This window comes from Pseudophryne corroboree, chromosome 4 (assembly GCF_028390025.1).
Source record: "Pseudophryne corroboree isolate aPseCor3 chromosome 4, aPseCor3.hap2, whole genome shotgun sequence".
In the NCBI taxonomy this organism is placed as follows: domain Eukaryota; kingdom Metazoa; phylum Chordata; class Amphibia; order Anura; family Myobatrachidae; genus Pseudophryne; species Pseudophryne corroboree.
In genome coordinates this window covers 388,033,931-388,052,512 of record NC_086447.1, presented here as the reverse complement: position 1 = coordinate 388,052,512, position 18,582 = coordinate 388,033,931, and the positions used below count along the sequence as shown (strand labels likewise).

The following is an 18,582-nucleotide window of genomic DNA, read 5'->3' as shown; positions in this document are numbered from 1 at the left end:
CACATTACACCACACCCTATTGCTCTTTATTCACATTAGACGACACAGTAGTGCCCTTTCTATACGCAACGCCACATAGTAGAGCACCTTATACACATAATGCCACACATTAGTAATGCATTTATACACATAATTCCACACAGTAATGCCCCTTACACATGAGACACATTATTAAAGTCCTTATAAACATAATGCACCTTGCACATAATGACAACCTTTATTAATGCCCTTTTACACATAATGACACACATAGTGTCCTCTACACATTTGCTGCACATTATTAGGGCCCCTATACACATAATGACACACATACAGTAGTACCTTGTTACACATATGCTGCACATTATTAGGGCCCCTATACACATAATGGCACACATACAGTAGTACCTTGTTACACATATGCTGCACATTATTAATGCCCTTATACACATAATGACACACATAGTGCCCCTTACACATATGTTGCACATTATTAATGCATTTTTACATGACACAGATAATGCTCCTTACACATATTCCGAACACTACTGCACAACCAACCCACTCACATGCACACACATAGGCGTGCACAGCTAATTTTATTAGGGGGTGCACTGTCTTTTGGGCGTGTAGCATCGCCCAGGGACATGTCTAACACTATTTAACATTCTCTCAGTAAAATCACATGGCTTAATCTAATTTCTCCCTAGTTCCTAATACTACAAGTATATATAATACACCCCAGAGAAATAAAATGAAACATAATGGTGACACCACCAGCCAGTACTGACTGTTTGCTACGGCATAACCCCAAGTCCTAGCTACTGCTGCATCCTATCACTGCTTACACTTCCCCAACCTATCCCTCCTGACCAGGCGGTCAGGTGCATTCACACACACACACACACTGAATTTGAGTGGGCCACTCTGAAAAGTTGGAGATTTTTACACAAGTAAAGCTTAAAATTTATATATGTGCCATCAGAGTCACACTTGCCGATCAGACCCCTCCTCTGCAGGACACCAGCATTTGTCACACATGACCTCATGCTCACCAGATACTGACAGTAGTGCCCCTTATTCACATTATGCCATACAGCATGAGTTAAAATGCACATTATGCCACACGGTATGAACCGATATTCACGATATGCCACACGGTATGAGCCGAAAGGAGGGTGGGCAGGAGGAGCGGGTGGGAGGGCTGTAGGAGAGGACAGGAGGGTGGGAGAGCTGGAGGAGAGGACGGGCAGACGAGAGGGCTGGAGGAGAGGACGGTCGGAAGGGAAGGAGGAGAGAATGGGCAGATGGGAGGGAGGGCTGGAGGAGAGCGCGGGCAGGAAGGAGGGCTGGAGGAGAGCACGGCCGGGTGTGTGGGGGGGGGATCTGGGGGAGAGCCCAGGTTGGATGAGAGTGCAGGCGGCAGGCAAGCTGGAGGAGAGTACGGGCTGAAGGGGGGGCTGGAGGAGAGCACTGCCTTTCACATGGATGCACACAAGGATTAAGAGGACAGGCTGTAGGAGAGCATGGGCGGGTGAGTGAGCAGGCATGCGTGCAGGCTGGAGGAGAGCACGGGCGGCCGTGCGTGTGGGCTGGAGGAGAGCACGGGTGGGCGGGAGAGCTGGCGGAGAGCACAGGCGGGCGCGCGCTGTGACACCATTGTGTCACTTCCTGAGGAAACATCAGTCCCCCTGTGGGGTCGCCGGCCACTCAGCAGTTATTATCGGCGGCTCGCGCAGCAGGTGCAGCGGGACTGCAGGCACAGGATTGAGCTGCAGACGGCGATCACTGTGTGAGGGGTGCCGGACATTAGGGGGTGCCTGTGCGCACCAGGCACCCCCCGTGCGCACGCCTATGTGCACACAGCACTCACACTGCCACTAACACTGTGACCTCTGCCTCTGCTTGGATACAGATGTGTCCTCATAAATCTTGCCTCAATGCTAATGTCGGGCACACCTTTTTATTTATGAAAATGCATCTTATTTACATTGCTATGTGGCTAGGATGCACAAGCAGCTTCTGCTGATTAAAATGATATGCAGCATGCCTATATACTGTGTGAGACTGTGGCTGTATCTGCATATGAAATGCTACACACAGAATATAGGCATGACACATATAATTTTAATCAGCAGAAGCTGCTGATGCCCATAGGCATATCAAATGCCCTAGGCAATTGCCTCCAATACTGAAGCGGCATCTCTACCTCAGCTGAGAGCAGTATACCGTGTGTTCTCTGGTGCACTCTGGCAAGCTTGCCACAGGTTCACCTCTCCCTCACATCACAACAGTGGGCATAACAGCGGACTTTACCTGAGGACGCTCAGGTCAGCCAGCCCACGGGAGAGGTAATCAAATACCTGCCTTTCTACTGCACCTTTCATCTGCCAAGATACACACCGGTATCAGTGGACGGTATATTGCAACTTAACAAGTCGCCCTGGGAGCTTTACTATTCAAACTATCATCATATCTAATCGGTGAGATACACTGTAACACTTTATATTGATTTATAAACGGCACATGCTACAAGTTGCTACTTGATATCATTGTATCCAGTCTGCCTGCACACTAAGGATAACAACCACATTGGTTATTCATTACAGCAATTAAGACTCTGCAGACTGGTTCTTGTGCATTGTTTCTTCAATAAACCTAAACTTCAGTGCGGCTATCCAGTGATCAAGTAACTTTTTATTCTATACGTTTTTATTATGGTTTTAATGTGTGTTGTTAATATATCTTATTAAACAACTGAATTTTATCAGCTCTGTACTCATTTTGAGGTTTTGTTTCCCACGAGCGCTGCTGTTCTCTATTTCTTTACCTGCTGGATCCGCCAGTGGTAACGCTGTGTCTACAATATCCTGGCACCTTTGATAAAACATTGGACACTGGAGTGCCCATTGTCTCTATACCAGAGCTGGCCAAACCAGTCCTCGAGATCTACCAGCAGTTCACGTTTTCCAGACCACCTAGCTGGTGCACAGGTGTAGTCATTACTAATTAAGATGTGCTGCATTCATTCCTAACTGACAATTCTACAGATCTCCAGGAGGCCTGGAAAACATGAACTGTTGGTAGATCTCCAGGACCGGTTTGGCCAGCTCTGCTCTATACATATTCCCACCCCCTGCATTCATTGCAGCATGTTTTTTTTCCCCAGATACAAAGTTACTAGCTTTTTTTTAATCCTCCATTATTTATTTTGTTAGCATTTTTGCCTTTCATGTGAGAGCTGATCAGGCTTCAGAAGCAACTGCACAGATTTGCCTGTCAGCAGATCATCTGAACAGTGATACCATAGGGACCACCATTTTAAATTGGAATTTCCCACATACTTGTTGAACCACAACATTTATATTTGGATGTTGTTTGAGGTGACTGTGGCAGGAACAAATAAAGGTTACTGATATTGGCATATCTATAACGGGTACAGGGTGTACACCTATATAATTGTATGTACCTCTCTGGAGTCATGTGTCAGCTGGGGCTGCAGACAGAAATCACTGGGAAAATGGCACAGGAGACATATTCCTGAGATTTGCGCATAAAGAAGTCTTTGAGAACATAGCAAGGGAGTCTACAGTTCTAACAGAGAGGAGGGGGCCCACACAGATCCCCCCTAATAACGCCCCTGGTTCCTGAACCATCATTTACTCCAAGGCTGTGCTTAATAGTGACTGGCTATATGTCTACTTGGCTGAAATATTTGATAGCCTTTAAGTACAGTAGGAGGCAATGAGAGATTACAGATATACTGCTGTTTATACACAGTGGTGGCAAGTATTGAATATTGGCTGCCTCCACAGAGTACCTCGTTGATGCCACTGGTTTGGGTGTGATACTGGATCCCAGCAGTCACATAACCGACACCGGCATGCCGACAATTAGAATGGTGACAAGGGACAAGGTAATTATTTTACCACTCCCCTGTCCCCTAACCTGTCTGGGGTGTCAGCTAGGGATAAGAGACATGGGGTCCGAACCCTAACAGTGGCCTCGATACTTACCTTCGGGATGTCGGCGTTCTGTGTTCCGGCACCAGGATTTTGAGCGGTGTCAGGATTCTGGTGTCGGTCACATGACCGCCAGCATCCCGACTGCCAGGACGCAAACCACATCCCACTGGTTTATCCCTAGTAAACAGATATGATACATCTTCCTACATTTTTAGTTCATCTCACAAAACTGCTGCCTTTATTTTGTGTACAGATACACTTGTAAGAAGGACTTTTGTAGGACTGAGAAGCTAGTTCTTGCAACAGGTCTGTTTTTTTGTTTTGTGTTTAACGTGAGCCTTTAAATTTGTGATTACATAGAATATTTACTGTATAGTGTAGTGATACAATCTTCCCATGTGGGAAGATGCACTGAGGTGAACACACCAGCTGCAATACATGCTGCGAGGTAGGTGCACCTTCAGTCATTGATACGCATAGATATGCGGCCTCCGCTCAGATTCCGGAAAATTGACATTGTATGTATGCGCAGTGTCAGATTTTCCTGGAAGGATTTTTTAACAAATGTGAAAAACGCCTCCAAAATGCCGGGGAATAAACTCGCAGTGACAATGGTCATCACTACTGCTGTATCCTGCGGGTTTCATTTAGTACATAGCAGGGATATTTTCATTAAAAATGAAAATATCCATCACAAAATAGAATATTTATACAGAGGCCTAGTAGTTCCCTAGGAATATGGGTATTTTTCATCATATGTTAAACATATGTTAATATTTGATGCACAAGGTGATTTCTCAGACTCTGACATAATACACCTAGAGGTCTATTTAACATTAATCACATACTCAGCGTGATCTGGGTGCGATATCAATGCCCAGAATGGCAGAATCGCATTGCAGTATGCAATTATACAGGACAGATGTATTATTGGGCCACCGCAGTGACAGGGGCTGTGAAAGGAACCCGTCCATGCGATATGCTCATCAGGGCAATGGGAATCCTGCTACTCCCCAGAAACGCTTGTTTCCAGGGGGAAAGCCGCAAGTACTTAATGATAAATGAGCCTCTTAGTGGTGTTCAATACGACCTTGTGCATCTAGACAGCCTAATGACATTAACATTATAGCCCATATAAATACTGCATATAAATCCTGATGAACTTAATACAGGTGCGGATCTCTATTAAATTTTTTTTATTGATAATACCTAGAATGGAGAGAAACGCCGCTATTTAAACATCAAGGAGCCCGCTGTTAGAGAAATCGGGAGGTAGCTGGAGAGCAAGGAAGGGTCAAGAAATCTATATACACGTGGGATTTCCAAACCCCTAATATACTCTTTCCACTTGGAGTAAATACAAATGATTGTAGTGAGCAATAAGGAGGGAGATTTTGTGTGATAGATTTACCAATTGGCGCACTGGTCTTTTGCAATCCGTGGCTTATAGTTGAACTCAGCTGTGCTAGTGGGACATAGTTATGTGACCGATGGTCACAATATCTCCTCCTGCATCCCGAACCCTCACATTACCGACAGTCGGCATGCCGACTAGAAGGGACTATTCCCACTCGTAGGTGTCCACGACTCCCATAGAGTGGGACTAGAACCTGTGGCAAACTCAGCTCACCACCAAGCCCGCAGCGTTGCGAGTGCAGTGAATCCTCAAGTGGCTTTGTTGCGCTCGCCCCACCTGCTGGTATTCTGCGGCCGGATTCCCGACGTTGTGTTGCTGACCGCCGGTAATACAGCCAGAAACCATGCTAGCAGCATAGTAGCTCTTGGTTAAGTATCTACACATTTTTGCGTTTTCGAGGTATAAGAGAATGGTATCACTCACCTAGTATTTCAGCTGGGTACACACCTAAAGATGTATCTAACTGGTAATCTATGAGAGCAAATAACAATAAACCACTTGCTCTCAAACACTGGAAAACAGACAATGGTCGTTCATACAATTTGGTTTAAACCCATTTGATTTGACAAACTTATGTGAACAAACATTTCTGCCCATTTTGCAGTGTTTGGGAGCAAATTGTTGATTGTCACTTGCTCTCATCCATTAGCAGATTTTCATTCCAGACAGCCAGATAATTGTATAGTGTATGCACAGCTTAACTCAAGTGTCATAATTAGCACCACTTCTAGATCATTTAACGACAACAGGCATGGCCATATAACATGCGACCGCGCTGCCCCACTGTGTCCCCCAGTTTTTGATGAGGAGATCCGTTCTGCAGATGTGCATAATATAATATTTAAAAAAAGAATACATTTTAAACTAAATGAAAATAAATAAATAAATCATGAACAGTTTTAAAGGAAAATTGTCAGTTAAGTGGTTAAAATGTGCTGGTCAGTAATGATTACACCTCAACATCTGTGAGATCTTGAAAACATGCAATGATGACTGGAGTTGTGAAACACTGTTTCTTTTTCATCCACTAGGGGTCACTGGAGTACTCTTGGGATATGGACGGCTTCCGTAGGAAACAGCACTGAATATTTAAATTTAGAACACTCCACCCCTCCATATCCCCAAGTACCTCAGTGTTTTTTCTGTGCTCGAAGTAGTAACACCTCTGTGGCTGAGTCCACAATTACTTTGAATTATTATTTTTTTTGAATATTTTTCTATTTTATATACATCCCTTTCCCCCTTCCAAAAGGCAGGGTAAGGGATTGTGCAAGCTGCTGAAGCAGCAGTGGCGTGTCGGTCCTCACTGAATGAGCTCCCTCACAGCCACACACAGATCTCCTGCTCAGGCTGGCCGGCGCTTGTACAGAAGCCCCGTCGGAGCCTCATCACAAACAGGAGTGCAGGTATGTGTACGGGGCGGTCAGCTCCCGCTGCCGCCCCGAGGTGTGGGGACATTGTTATGCATCCTATGCAGACGCCCGCCCGCCGCCGCTGCTCTGCCCGCTCACACGGCTCCGGCCGCCGCCGCTGCTCTGCCGCTCACACTGCTCCGGCCGCCGCCGCTGCTCTGCCCGCTCACACTGTTCCGGCCGCCGCCGATGCTCTGCTCACGCTGCTCCGGCCCCCACCGCTGTACTCCCGCTGCTCACAGCGCTCGATACACAGCGCTTCACGATCCCCGCTCTCTGTCTCTAACGGTCACTGGGAGATGCGGCTCCACACGCTGCGCTGGCCGCCGCTCTGTGTCTGAAAGCATACAGGGGGGAAAGGGGGCATAATCAGGGGGCAATAGTAGGGGGCAATACAGTAAGATAACCTGCAGCAGCAACAGCAGATGCTAGGCTGCAGGGGTATTTACACAGGATTTCATGCACTGTGATTATATGTGAGAGCATGGCATCCATTTTAACCATGCTTCCTGTGTCTTCCTCTGTGATTCCAGAACGTTCCAGTACTACATCTCTACTCCACCGGAGGCGCAGGGGTGTTAGTGGGAATTTGGGATCACATTTCATAGTACTGGCCACGTGTACTGCACTTGGCCAGATATATATATATATATATAGAGACACCTTACTACTATTTTACTGAGTCGTGCAAGTGTCTGTTTTTGTGTATTGTATTATCTGTCGCCATAATGAGTAAGGCACCAGCAAAAACTAAAAAGCATAATTGCAAAGTCTGTAGCAGTGTGTTACCGGATGGATCTACCACATGTACAGTATGTTTTGTGGATTCGGTTCAGAATACAATTTCTGCTCCAGTTTTACAGCCAATTTCCTCACCGAACCCTCCTTGGGAAATGCTAGCCAATGTACTGGCTGGGTTGCAATCAGAATTGGCCGCCGCTCGACAAGAGCGGGAAACGGCAAGATCTGAGTCTAGGGTGAGACCGCCAGAACTACCGGAGGCGTCTCAGCCTTGCGAAAGGTCCAAATCCATTTTGGGTAAACGGGATAAATTTCATGTCTCTTATGATTTTCCAGTTTCTGCTATGTTGCATTCTGACGATTCCATGCCAGACCTCACGGAACAAGATGAGGGTGAGGAGGGCGAAGTGGAGTCAGATAGTGAGGATTTTAACAGCTCCGGCATTGATAATCTCATCAGAGCGGTGCGTCAGTCTCTGAGGTTTACTGAAACTGAGGAGCCTCTCACAAATGATCAGGTCGTATTTACTAAACGACAAAGAACTCCAATAAGTTTTCCTTTCTCGGAATCTCTTAATCAGATGTTAGTAGAAACACGACAGAATCCAGATAAACGGTTTTCTATACCTCGCAGATTTAAGTCTAGTTACCCGTTTCCAGACTCTGTAACATGTACATGGGAGAATCCACCAATAGTTGATTCGTCAAGCTTACCAAGAAATTAACCATACCAGTGCCAGCGGCTACTACGCTTAAAGACCCTTCAGATCGCAAGATAGAAACTATGCTAAAGTCCATGTATGTAGCAGCAGGAGTGATGCTGAGACCTGGATTGGTTGGCATCTGGGTCACTAAGGCGCTCATAATATGGATTACAGAACTCAAATCTGCTTTACATGACGAAAATCTGATACTTCTTGCAAATCAAATGTGTGAGGCTGCAGAGTATCTCTGTACAGCGTCTACTGACGTCTGTCAGCTCACTTCTCGTATTTCATCGTCGCTAGTTATGGCACGACGAGCACTCTGGCTGCGTGCTTATCAAGCGGAGGCAGAGGTCAAACGAGGTATAGAGGCGTTGCCTTACGATGGCAAGAAGTTGTTTGGTCCTGAATTGGACGCATGGATTGCTGAGGCTACGGGAGGTAAGTCGGTTTTCTTACCATTGCCTCCACCGGTATCAAGAAGGAGGTACGCTGGACCTTCGTTCAAATCCTTTAGACCTCAGTCCTTTCGAGGACGTGGCAGAGGAACAGCCACGCCTGCTAGACGTGGTCGTGGACGTGGTTTCCAACAAACCAACACAAGTCGCCAGGACGCTAAGGCTACCGACAAACCAGTGGCATGACGGGCTACCAGCCCATCTCGGTTCTCCGATTGTGGGAGCACGCCTTCAGACGTTCCATTTGGCGTGGTTCCACACATCCGCGGATGGGTGGATCCGCAATTTAGTGTTAAAAGGTTACAAAATAGAGTTCGACTGTTTTCCGCCTCTGCGGTTTTTCAAGACAGGATTGCCTCTGTCGGACGACAAGAGGGCGGTTCTGCAAATTGCCATTCAGTCCCTACTGGATTCAGCAGTTTTGATTCCGGTCCCTGTACATCAACAGGGTCAGGGTTATTATTCCAGTCTGTTTCTGGTACCGAAGCCGGATGGCTCAGTCAGACCAATATTGAACTTAAAGGGTCTCAATCAGTACGTAACTTACTACAGATTCAAGAGGGAGTCTCTGCGTTCCGTGATTGCGGGTTTAGAGCCAAAGGAATTTATGATTGCGCTAGATCTCAAGGATGCGTACTTACACATTCCGATTTGGCAGCCTCATCAGAAATTCTTGCGGTTTGCAATACGCCAGAACCATTACCAGTTTCAGGCTCTACCGTTTGGCCTATCATCAGCGCCTCGGGTATTCACCAAAGTGATGTCGGTGATGATAGCTCATCTCAGATCCCTGGGAGTGACAATAGTTCCGTATTTAGACGATCTGCTCATCAAAGCACCGTCTCAACAGATGCTTCTCCAACATGCGCTGCTAACGTACAATGTACTGGTTCACCACGGTTGGATTGTCAACTTCAAGAAATCACATCTAATTCCGTCTCAATGCCTTCAATCCCTAGGTATGATTCTCGATACGGTCAATCAAAGAATTTACCTACCACAACAGAAAGTACAGATTCTACGCCATCTAGTACAATTAGTGCTCAAGCCACGCACAGTGTCTGTACACTTGTGCATTCGCCTCTTAGGCACAATTGTGGCAGCTTTCGAAGCGCTTCAGTTCGGAAGATTTCACTCACGTCCATTTCAACTGAATGTGCTCGCCCAGTGGTCGGGCTCGCATCTGCAGATTCACCACAGGGTGAGGTTGTCGCCAAGGGCAAGAGTGTCTCTGCTCTGGTGGCTCAAGGAACACAATTTAACCGCAGGGAGACTGTTCGGAGGCTGGAATTGGATAATTCTAACGACGGACGCCAGTCTCAGAGGTTGGGGAGCGGTAGTTCAAAATTGTCAGCTCCAGGGTCTCTGGGCGGATCACGAAAGATTGCGGTCTATAAATGTCCTGGAACTCCGCGCAATTTACAATGCGCTACGACAAGCGGTGCACATGCTTCGCTCTCAGACTGTCCAAGTGCAGTCAGACAATGCGACGGCGGTCGCATACATCAACAAACAAGGAGGAACGAGAAGCCGCATGCCAATGCGGAAGGTAGCTTGAATCCTCAATTGGGCGGAATACCACCAGGTGATATTGTCGGCCGTGTTCATTCCGGGAGTGGACAACTGGGAAGCGGATTATCTCAGTCGTCGGGATTTTCATCCAGGAGAATGGGCATTAAATCCAGAAGTGTGTCACATGTTGGTTCAGCGATGGGGTTATCCTCAGGTGGACCTGATGGCGTCTCGACACAATCAAACGCTCCAGTATGTGTCCAGAACAAGAGATCCAAAGGCAGTGGCGGTGGATGCTCTCACCGTCGCGTGGCCGTACAGTCTTGTGTATCTGTTTCCACCGTTTCCGTTGCTCCCTCTGGTGCTAAAACGGATCAAAAGAGAGTCTGTCACAGTCATACTAGTGGCCTCAGAGAGCTTGGTTCTCGGATCTCCGAGGACTACTCGCAGACGATCCTTGGCCGCTCCCACTACGTCCAGACCTGTTACAACAGGGTCCGTTCCTTTACCCCAATTTAGCGCGGCTGCGTTTGACGGGGTGGCTGTTGAGACCGCTCTCTTAAGAAGAGAGGGCATTCCAGAATCGGTTATACCAACCATGTTACGAGCTAGGAAGCCGGTTACGGCAGCTCATTATTACAGAATATGGCGTGCCTATATAGGTTGGTGTGAAGCTCGGAAGTTTCCGACATCATCTTTCAAGTTATCCCGCCTTTTGTTATTTCTACAGACGGGGTTAGATGGAGGACTGCGTTTATCTACACTAAAGGTGCAGGTATCTGCTTTGTCAATTTACTTTCAAAGACGATTGGCTCTATTGCCGTCTATACACACTTTTTTCCAAGGTGTCCTCAGAGTTCAGCCTCCATTCATTCCACCTACAGCGCCATGGGACTTGAATCTGGTTTTAGATTTCTTACAGTCTTCATATTTTGAACCCTTACAGCAAGTGGATATAAAGTTTCTCACTTGCAAAACAATTTTTCTTCTAGCCTTAGCTTCGGCAAGGCGTGTTTCAGATTTGGGTGCCTTGTCATGCAGGCCACCGTATTTGGTGTTTCATGATGACAGAGCGGAACTTCGGACGAATCCCGCTTTCTTACCAAAGGTAGTGTCATCTTTTCACATCAATCAATCAATAGTAGTTCCTGTGTTGACAGCACATTCTGGAACTCTGGATGTGGTACGCGCATTACGCATTTATGTATCCCGAACGTCTTCAGTTCGTAAGACGGATACGTTGTTTGTTCTCTATGATGCTGCCAAGATGGGTTGGCCAGCGTCTAAACAAACATTATCCAGATGGATAAAACTGACCATACGTCAGGCTTACCTTCATGCTAGGTTACAGACGCCTACGTCAGTAACCGCTCATTCCACACGTTCTGTGGGAACTTCATGGGCAGCTGGTCGGGGAGCTTCTACGACGCAGCTTTGCCGTGCGGCTACATGGTCTTCAGTGCACACGTTTGTGCGCTTTTACAAGTTTGATACGTTTGCGGCATCAGCATCTAGCTTTGGCCGCCTAGTGTTACAGGTGCCAAACAGCTCTCCCGCCCACAGGGGAAGCTTTGGTACGTCCCAAGAGTACTCCAGTGACCCCTAGTGGATGAAAAAGAAAATAGGATTTTGGTACTTACCAGGTAAATCCTTTTCTTTGAATCCATAGGGGGCACTGGACGCCCACCCAGAGCAGTTTTACCTAGTTTGTGGTGAGTTCTGAGGATCTTATGGTAACACACTCACCGACTGGTTCAAATTATCAAGTGCTGGTTATGGTGTCAACTGTTTAGTTGTCAGTAACGTTATGTGTCAACTTCGTTATTGTCTTATGTTATATGTAATACTCCATTGTCAACCTCTCTATAGTTCCTGTTCGGCTCAGTAAAAAACACTGAGGTACTCGGGGATATGGAGGGGTGGAGTGTTCTAAATTTAAATATTCAGTGCTGTTTCCTACGGAAGCCGTCCATATCCCAAGAGTACTCCAGTGCCCCCTATGGATTCAAAGAAAAGGATTTACCTGGTAAGTACCAAAATCCTATTTTTACAGTGTTGCAGAAGTTCCCACAAAATGTTCACTCCAAACCAGCTTGATGGGGTTGAAGGTGTCTATGTACTAATTTTTGCAGAGAGATAAAGTGGACGGAGATAAAGTACCAGCCAATCAGCTCATAACTGCCATGAAACAGGCTGGGTTTGAAAAATGACATTAGGAGCTGGTTGGTTGGTACTTTATCTCCATCCACTTTCTATCTCCAAGGCACTAGCCCTACAACTAAAGCAGAAGTTCTCAAACGCGGTCCTCAAGACACCCCAACATCCAGGTTTTAGGTATATCCATCGGTCAGCACAGATAGTTAAATCAAATTAACTAAGGAGCTAATTAAATCTTCTGTGGCCAAGCATGGATAAACTTGAATCTGGACCGTTTGGGTGCCTTGAAGATCGCCTTTGAGAACCTCTGACCCTAAAGATTTATTGTCCAATCTGGCTAGTTGGAATTAAATTCTGGTAATGTATGGGAGCAAATGACAATTGACCATTTGCTCCGAAATGCTGGAAAAATGACAAAAACGGTCGTTCAGTCAAATTGATTAAATCAAGTGGATTAAACCAATTTGTCTGACCATTTTTGTCTGTTTTTATTTTTGTCTGTTTTTCAGTGTTTAGGAGCAAATGCTCAATTGTCATTTGCTCCATTTATGACCAGATTTTCATTCCATGATCTTTTCCTCAAGGGTAGTTCTGACATATACTGGACGCAGGAGCGGGTCTTGCTACGGGCACACAGGATTTTTGCCTGGGGCGCCGCCTTCCGGAGGGTGCCACCGCTGTGGCAAGATCCACTACTGGTGGTGCCCCCCGGTGCTGTGCTGTCACTGCTGGGGTCATAATTGATCCCTAGTGTCTATGCTGTGCTATGGGAGAGACGTCATGATGTCTCTCCCATAGATCAGAGGAGCAGCGCCAGCGGCTGGAGACGGAGGTCAGCAGCGGTCGGGAATCAGGAGCGGGGATGGTATTTTTTTTTTTTTTTTTAAGCGGCACAAACTAGGGGGCACAACTCTACAGGAGGCACAAACGGGGGCACAGCTCTACAGGGGGCATACCTGACCACGCCCCTATTTTCGCCCGGGCCACCACAAGGGCTAGAACCGGCCCTGACTGGAGGTGTGGTTTGGCTCATTACTTTGCTATAGGATGAACACTTGGGCAACTAGGCATAGACCACGGGTATTGTATGACCATGGAAAATGCTTTCGTAGCCCAGTTGGTTCAGGGTGCCAGTCACTGTGCTACATGCTGAATTGGGATGCAGCAGAAGAGTCCCAAACCATAACGCTTCTTCCGCCATGTTTAACAGTTGGTGTCACAGGGATTATTTACTAATACCCCTCTCACACAGAAGATGAAATTACCGGGTGAAGCAGTTCCACCCGGTAATTTCATGTAACACACGGGTCTTTTTTCTGTGTGAAAGGGTCAACCCGTGTTGTAATTCCCGGGACTTCGACCCAGGAATTTACCAGGGTCGGAGACACGGGAATTAGGACATGGGTTGACCCGTTCACACAGACAAAATACCCGTGTTGATCTGCAAATTACCGGGTCGAAATTTTCGACCCGGTAATTTGCATGTCTGTGTGAAGGGGGGTTCAGGCAGGTCCCGGCAAAACGACCCGGCACTGAAATGCCGGGTAATTGCCAGGACTTTCAGACTTTTCTGTCTGAAAGAGGTATAAGTGGTGGCTTCTAAAATCCACTGCTTCCAAACTGATTACTACACTGTGGAACAATCTAGCAGACATGGAAGATTTACTAGTATAAAATTATAACCTATCCAACATTGTTAGTATGCATGCGGCACACAAACCATCTTCTGCCAATTTGATTACGTAGTTTAGATTTCTCTATCGTCCTAGTGGATGCTGGGGTTCCTGAAAGGACCATGGGGAATAGCGGCTCCGCAGGAGACAGGGCACAAAAAGTAAAGCTTTACGATCAGGTGGTGTGTACTGGCTCCTCCCCCCATGACCCTCCTCCAAGCCTCAGTTAGATTTTTGTGCCCGGCCGAGAAGGGTGCAATCTAGGTGGCTCTCCTAAAGAGCTGCTTAGAAAAGTTTAGCTTAGGTTTTTTATTTTACAGTGAGTCCTGCTGGCAACAGGATCACTGCAACGAGGGACTTAGGGGAGAAGAAGTGAACTCACCTGCGTGCAGGATGGATTGGCTTCTTGGCTACTGGACATCAGCTCCAGAGGGACGATCACAGGTACAGCCTGGATGGTCACCGGAGCCTTGCCGCCGGCCCCCTTGCAGATGCTGAAGTAAGAAGAGGTCCAGAATCGGCGGCAGAAGACTCCTCAGTCTTCTAAAGGTAGCGCACAGCACTGCAGCTGTGCGCCATTTTCCTCTCAGCACACTTCACACGGCAGTCACTGAGGGTGCAGGGCGCTGGGAGGGGGGCGCCCTGGGAGGCAAATGAAAACCTATTTTGGCTAAAAATACCTCACATATAGCCTCCGGAGGCTATATGGAGATATTTAACCCCTGCCAGAATCCGTTAAGAGCGGGAGACGAGGCCGCCGAAAAAGGGGCGGGGCCTATCTCCTCAGCACACAGCGCCATTTTCCCTCACAGAAAGGCTGGAGGGAAGGCTCCCAGGCTCTCCCCTGCACTGCACTACAGAAACAGGGTTAAAACAGAGAGGGGGGGGCACTAATTTGGCGTTAGAAATATATAATAAAGATGCTATAAGGGAAAACACTTATATAAGGTTGTCCCTATATAATTATAGCGTTTTTGGTGTGTGCTGGCAAACTCTCCCTCTGTCTCTCCAAAGGGCTAGTGGGTCCTGTCCTCTATCAGAGCATTCCCTGTGTGTGTGCTGTGTGTCGGTACGTGTGTGTCGACATGTATGAGGACGATGTTGGTGAGGAGGCGGAGCAATTGCCTGTAATGGTGATGTCACTCTCTAGGGAGTCGACACCGGAATGGATGGCTTATTTAGGGAATTACGTGATAATGTCAACACGCTGCAAGGTCGGTTGACGACATGAGACGGCCGACAAACAATTAGTACCGGTCCAGACGTCTCAAAAACACCGTCAGGGGTTTTAAAACGCCCGTTTACTTTAGTCGGTCGACACAGACACAGACAGGGACACTGAATCCAGTGTCGACGGTGAATAAACAAACGTATTCCTTATTAGGGCCACACGTTAAAGGCAATGAAGGAGGTGTTACATATTTCTGATACTACAAGTACCACAAAAGAGGGTATTATGTGGGATGTGAAAAAACTACCGTAGTTTTTCCTGAATCAGATAAATTAAATAAAGTGTGTGATGATGCGTGGGTTCCCCCCGATAGAAAATTAGGGGCGGTATACCCTTTCCCGCCAGAAGTTAGGGCGCGTTGGGAAACACCCCTTAGGGTGGCTAAGGCGCTCACACGCTTATCAAAACAAGTGGCGGTACCGTCTATAGATAGGGCCGTCCTCAAGGACCAGCTGACAGGAGGCTGGAAAATATCATAAAAAGTATATACACACATACTGGTGTTATACTGCGACCAGCGATCGCCTCAGCCTGGATGTGCAGAGCTGGGGTGGCTTGGTCGGATTCCCTGACTAAAAATATTGATACCCTTGACAGGGACAGTATTTTATTGACTATAGAGCATTTAAAGGATGCATTTCTATATATGCGAGATGCACAGAGGGATATTTGCACTCTGGCATCAAGAGTAAATGCGATGTCCATATCTGCCAGAAGATGTTATGGACACGACAGTGGTCAGGTGATGCAGATTCCAAACGGCACAAAGGTGTATTGCCGTATAAAGGAAGAGGAGTTATTTGGGGTCGGTCCATCGGACCTGGTGGCCACGGCAACTGCTGGAAAATCCACCGTTTTTACCCTAAGTCACATCTCTGCAGAAAAAGACACCGTCTTTTCAGCCTCAGTCCTTTCGTCCCTATAAGATCATATCTGCCCAGGGATAGAGGAAAGGGAAGAAGACTGCAGCAGGCAGCCCATTCCCAGGAACAGAAGCGTTCCACCGCTTCTGACAAGTTCTCAGCATGGCGCTGAGACCGTACAGGACCCCTGGATCCTACAAGTAGTATCCCAGGGGTACAGATTGGAATGTCGAGACGTTTCCCCTTCGCAGGCTCCTGAAGTCTGCTTTACCAAGGTCTCCCTCCGACAAGGAGGCAGTATGGGAAAAAATTCACAAGCTGTATTCCCAGCAGGTGATAATTAAATTACCTCTCCTACTACAAGAAAAGGGGTATTATTCCACACTATATTGTGGTACTGAAGCCAGAAGGCTAGGTGAGACTTATTCTAAAAATTTTTTGAACACTTACAAAGGTTCAAATCAAGATGGAGTCACTCAGAGCAGTGATAACGAACCAGGAAGAAGGGGACTATATAGTGTCCCGGGACATCAGGGATGCTTACCTCTATGTCCCAAATTTGCCCTTCTCACTAAGGGTACCTCAGGTTCGTGGTGCAGAACTGTCACTATCAGTTTCAGACGCTGCCGTTTGGATTGTCCACGGCACCCCGGGTCTTTACCAAGGTAATGGCCGAAATGATGATTCTTCTTCGAAGAAAAGGCGTCTTAATTATCCCTTACTTGGACGATCTCCTGATAAGGGCATAGTCCAGGGAACAGTTGGAGGTCGGAGTAGCACTATCTCGGATACTGCTACAACAGCACGGGTGGATTCTAAATATTCCAAAATCGCAGCTGATCCCGACGACACGTCTGCTGTGCCTAGGGATGATTCTGGACACAGTCCAGAAAAAGGTGTTTCTCCCGGAAGAGAAAGCCAGGGAGTTATCCGAGCTAGTCAGGAACCTCCTAAAAACAGTGCATCATTGCACAAGGGTCCTGGTAAAAATGGTGGCTTCCTACGAAGCAATTCCATTCGGCAGATTTCACGCAAGAACTTTTCAGTGGGATCTGCTGGACAAATGGTCCGGATCGCATCTTCAGATGCATCAGCGGATAACCCTATATCCAAGGACAAGGGTGTCTCTCCTGTGGTGGTTATAGAGTGCTCATCTTCTAGAGGGCCGCAGATTCGGCATTCAGGATTGGATGCTGGTGACCACGGAGCCCAGCCCGAGAGGCTGGGGAGCAGTCACACAAGGAAAAAATTTCCAGGGAGTGTGATCAAGTCTGGAGACTTTTCTCCACATAAATATACTGGAGCTAAGGGTAAATTTATAATGCTCTAAGCTTAGCAAGACCTCTGCTTCAAGGTCAGCCGGTATTGATCCAGTGGGAAAAACATCACGGCAGTCGCCCACGTAAACAGACAGGGCGACACAAGAAGCAGGAGGGCAATGGCAAAAACTGCAAGGACTTTTCGCTGGGCGGAAAATCATGTGATAGCACTGTCAGCAGTGTTTCATCCCGGGAATGGAAACTGGGAAGCAGACTTCCTCAGCAGGCACGACCTCCACCCGGGAGAGTGGAAACTTCATCGGAAAGTTTTTTCCACATGATTGTAAACCGTTGGGAAATACCAAAGGTGGACATGATGGCGTCCCGTCTGAACAAAAAACGGGACAGGTATTGCGCCAGGTCAAGAGACCCTCAGGCAATAGCTGTGGACGTTCTGGTAACACCGTGGGTGTACCAGTCGGTGTATGTGTTCCCTCCTCTGCTTCTCATACCTAAGGTGCTGAGAATTATAAGACGTAGAGGAGTAAGAACTATACTCATGGCTCCGGATTGGCCAAGAAGGACTTGGTACCCGGAACTTCAAGAGATGCTTACAGAGGTCTTATGGCCTCTGCTGCTAAGAAGGGATTTGCTTCAGCAAGTACCATGTCTGTTCCAAGACTTACCGCAGCTGCGTTTGTCGGCATGGCGGTGGAACGCCGGATCCTAAGGGAAAAAGGCATTCCGGAAGAGGTCATTCCTACCCTGGTCAAAGCCAGAAAGGAGGTGACCGCACAACATTATCACCACATGTGGCGAAAATATGTTGCGTGGTGTGAGGCCAGGATGGCCCCACAAAGAAATTTCAACTCGGTCGTTTCCTGCATTTCCTGCAAACAGGAGTGTCTATGGGCCGCAAATTGGGGTCCATTAAGGTTCAAATTTCGGCCCTGTCGATTTTCTTCCAGAAAGAATTGGCTTCAGTTCCTGAAGTCCAGAAGTTTGTCAAGGGAGTATTGCATATACAACCCCCTTTTGTGCCTCCAGTGGCACTGTGGGATCTCAACGTAGTTCTGGGATTCCTCAAATCACATTGGTTTAAAACCAGTCAAATCTGTGGATTTGAAGCATCTCACATGAAAAGTGACCATGCTCTTGGCCCTGGCCTGGACCAGGCGAGTGTCAAATTGGTGGTTTTTTCTCAAAAAAAG

General features: G+C 47.3%; 1 protein-coding gene across 2 annotated transcripts in view; it reads left to right on the top strand.

Annotated features, from left to right (window-relative positions):
- Positions 1–2,368: 2,368 nt before the first annotated feature.
- LOC134909626 (glutathione S-transferase A4-like) overlaps positions 2,369–18,582 on the top strand; it is a 165,176-nt gene continuing 148,962 nt past the window's right edge. Inside the window, exon 1 of one of the 2 annotated variants that reach the window (XM_063916692.1) lies at positions 2,369–2,462. The gene's annotated coding sequence lies outside the window, so the exon portion shown is untranslated. Of the gene's footprint in view, positions 2,463–2,594; positions 2,669–18,582 lie in introns of those variants that run through there. The other variant, XM_063916693.1, reaches the window with a different exon arrangement.